Here is a 4,124-nt window from a genome sequence, read left to right as displayed (position 1 = left end):
GCCAGCAGTAATTTCTCCTTGCTTCGCATCCTCACAGCGCTCTGAAACCATCTCTACTTAACTGGCTTAGGTCAACCACTGTGGATTTATCAGCTCTCTATTACATAGGTGGAGGCTGTTTGCTTCCGGGTATTTATTATAGGAGAAAAATCTGTACTTCGACAAGTGTCCTATATAGCAAAATTCAAAACAATAAATAAAATTAAATAAATATTTTTTTAAAAAAAAAGAAAGAAAGAAAGAAAGGAATTGCCCCCAGGTTATCTGATTCTTGTATTTCACGGTCGATGAGCTACTTTACAGCTCAGGAGGCTGTAGGCAGTTGACCGTCATGCGAAGTAATTCTGATACTGCTCATTCTGTCCCATCCAGGTACAGGTCCAATGGACTTCCTTCCCCCACAGGTGGAGGAACCAGTTTTGCTTCTTAGTGCATTTTTCTTTCCAGTTACTTGTAACATCTGCGCAGTTCGATGATCGATCCACAAATAGCACACGATTTTTAGCTCATGATCATTTTTATGTTTCTGTGAGTCATGGTATCATTCTTTTTTGAAATTTATTGTGCATGCTTGTTTGCTGCACGCCGTAGCCCGGGGCATGGCTCTTAAGGGTTATTGAGTGAAATGCACCAAGTGGCTTTCATGCTCTCTGGAGTGACTGTGAGTTTTGAAGAGTCAAAACTAGCCTCAGGGTTTTCAAACTCTTTATGCTATGACCAGGAGAGGGGATAACTTGAGAGGTTACGTATGTTGCTCAATGACATAAAAAACATTAGTGATTAAGCACAAGTCCACTTTTAAAAACTTATTGAGCACTTCTTGCAAATGAGGCCCATTGATAGAAGCTGGGGAGAGAGATGAAAATGAAATTGAAAAGATTTCTTTTTTTTTTTAAGAGGTTTTTGTGATAGGGCGCGTGCGCTCGCCAGACAGAGAGACAGCAAGTGAGAAATCACCCCCCAGGGGGGATGGCCACACCGCAATCCCTTCTCCTCCATTATACTCTCGGGATCTTGGGTACTCATGCACATGCGCCTGGCATGAGTTTTAAGCCACCAGGTCCGGGGACATGAACCGTGGTCGACTACGTGGGAGTCCAGCGACATAGCCATTACGCTAACTGCTGGTCCCGAAATAGAAAAGATTTCTGCTCCCCATGAAACTGGCTTGGGTCAGGGCAGCCTGCCGACTCCGTGGGAGTCCAGCGACATAGCCATTACGCTAACTGCTGGTCCCGAAATAGAAAAGATTTCTGCTCCCCATGAAACTGGCTTGGGTCAGGGCAGCCTGCAATTTTTTTTTTTTTTTAAATACTATATACCACCAATAACAGAAGAAAAGAAAACTCTGCTTATCATGATAAAAGTAGATAGAATAAGAGGTCTAACAGCCCCTTCCTGTACCCTGGAAGATCATCAGAGCTCCAGGGCTTCCTGGGATATGTCCACCCCACTTTGGAGAACCCTGGCCTATAAATGTAGGGCCTTTCCTTTCCCGTTCCTGAAGGCTTCTCCCTAAGCCTGCAGGAAGACACCCGGGACCAGCATCGTTACCCTCCAGGAGCCTCCATCCAAAGAAGCCAGAGTAAATGCCCTTCCTGGACCTCTGCCTGGGCACACCCCCCAGTTCAGGCACTTAGGTTTCTTAGAGAGCAGTTTCTTTTGCTCTCCTGACCCATTGATCCTGGGCTGGGCGAAGCCCCAGGAGATCACCTGACTGCCCCAGGACTGGAATTAGTCTGGACTGGGTTTGAATCCTGCTCAGGATGCTTTTGTGAGAGATGGCAGTCTCATACAGAGGCTGGTGCCAGACTGCTTGAGACTGAAGCCTAAATGTGCTATTTAGTAGCTGTGTGGCCTGGACAAGTATGTAACCTCTCTGTGCCCATTTCATATGTAAAACTACCACATAGGAGTTACGGAGACGGGGCACAGACATAAGACAAGTCAAGTGCTTGGAAGGGGACCTGGGACACAGAAAGCACCCTGGAAAGGTCTGAATTATCATTTCTTCCTTAAACTTTTGAGACCCAAACTTTCCACCTCTGCAAAATGGACATCACAACAGCATCCAGGGTATCGAGGGTTCAGTCGGCACGTTGTAAGGGCTCAATAAATAACAGCGGTTGCTGTTGTATTGTTATTGTTTAAGGAGCCTCAGAACCCCGGTGTCACAGAAGAGGAACCTGAGGCTCAGGTAGCCTGCCTTCTCCACGACCACACCCTTCTGAGATTATAGTAGCAGCAGGGTAGCTTCTTGTTAATGCACTCCACAGTTTACAAAGCACTTTCGCATCTGCCACCTCCCAACCTCACAAAGGTATCAGTTTCATCCCAGTTTTACAGATGAAGGATCTGAGGTTCAACCCATGCAGTTATTCCTCCACAGCCAGTCTCAGAAGGCTTCTCAACCCCAGGAGCAGAGAAAATAGGAATGCAGCGACTTCCAAGGCAGGAAGGCTATTATACAAAGACACCCCATCCCCAACTGGCAGGAGTAGAGGGGTGGTGTGCGTGCTCAGGAATCAGGGTAGAAACCACATCCTGTGCTTTGTCTCCACCCAGGAAGTGTCTTGAAGAGGCTGGGGTCAGGGGTGAGGCTGGCCACTCCTCTAAGTCACCCCAGAAAATACAAGAATAGTGTAGCAAGAAGCACCATTGAGACCCCACCCCTTTTACCTGCTGGGTGCCCTGGCCATGCCCTATCCCTCTAAAGAGGAAGGAACTAAGGCCCAGAGGGTAGGAGGTGAGCCCTGAGCACCCAGCGGGTCAGTGGCTGGACAAACGCTGGGACTAGGGCTGGAGCCTGCTGCAGTGCAGATGTTCCAGATCCTGGCAGCTGCCCAGCACTGCAGTCTCCCCACCCCGTCCCAGGAATCAGCCCCAGACGCCAGGCTGGACTCCCCGGGCAGCCTTCCCCTCAGGCAGCCTTCCCCTCGGCAGGCTCACATCTACACTCTGCCCTAGCAACAGCTGGGGCCCTTACCCAAGATCTGCAAATATTTCTGTATCCCTGCAGACCGCGCCTTGGGGACAAAGAGTAGAAGGCAAAGGAAGATGGAGTGACTGTCACAGCTGCAGAGGGGGGGAGGCCTCTGCCTCCCTCCCTCTCTCCTCCCCAGCCCCACCCAACTCCCAGAATCCTAAATCTTAGAACAGCTGAGTCCTTGATGCCAGCACTGTTACTGGTAGCTGGATCAGCAGACTTTGCCACAGATGGCACCAAAGGCCCAGAGAGGAAAGGGGTTTGCTCAAGTGCCCCCAGCACACCCAGAACTGAAATCCCACTTTCCACTGCGTCCCAGGTTAGTGCCCTCTGCATAGCCCGGGCCTGCCAGTTAGAAGGTCAGGGTTGACAGAGGCTGAAACTGGGGCGGTCATTCACCTTGAAGAGCTAAGCAGGTCAGGATATCCTGTCTGCCTCAATCTGGCCAGCAATGTGTTTTTTTTTGTTCTGGGGAAGGAGGTGTCTTGGAGGGAAAAGAGTAGGCTCTTGGGGGAAACCAGAGGCCATTCACAAACCCCAGAGACTTATCTCCAAATTTGGAATTGTCCAGTAAGACCCACCAGAGTAGAAAGAAAAGGAGGGGGAGGGAGGAAATCCTGGTTAGACTAGTCCTCTTAGGACTCCCTCTCCCTTCTCCTTTCCCTTGAAGGGTCTGCAAAGGTGGCACCAGGCTTCCCAAACCTGTAATCGAGAGTGCCGAACTTGTAATGCTTCCTTGGAGCGAACAAATAAACCCATTTCCACAGCCACTGTTTCCTCGGAAAGGTGCATTTATCAGCTCCAGACTGATAAGGAAATCAAGGCCCAGAGAGGGAAAGCCACTGGCTCAAGGTTACACTGGAAGCTGTGGTGGAGCTGAGGTTCAGATTCAGCCGATTTCACTCCCCAGCTAGTATTCCCGGAGCCACCTGAAGGCCCTGCGCTCAAGGATGGCCAGAGCTGGGTCTTTGGCCTCGACCACACCCTTCCTTGCGGCTTCTTAGACCGGATTCCAACTGTCCCCAACCCCGGGCTTTTAAAATCTATTCAGAACCCCTCCCTCCCCAAGTATGACCGGCAGGACCAGCAGCTCGCCCTGCCTCAGTCCCCGCAGCCCCGCCCCCCTACTGCCCCCCCT

The 4,124-nt window shown here is 50.3% G+C and overlaps 1 protein-coding gene across 2 annotated transcripts in view; it reads right to left on the bottom strand.

Moving 5' to 3' along the window:
- Positions 1-4,124, bottom strand: part of ANXA6 (annexin A6) — a 56,542-nt gene that overhangs the window by 51,873 nt on the left and 545 nt on the right. The window lies entirely within an intron of this gene.

This window comes from Tupaia chinensis, unplaced genomic scaffold, assembly GCF_000334495.1.
Source record: "Tupaia chinensis unplaced genomic scaffold, TupChi_1.0 Scaffold000301_1, whole genome shotgun sequence".
Lineage (NCBI taxonomy): Eukaryota > Metazoa > Chordata > Mammalia > Scandentia > Tupaiidae > Tupaia > Tupaia belangeri.
The sequence above is the reverse complement of the archived record's forward strand: the minus strand, read 5'-3'. Positions and strand labels throughout refer to the sequence as shown.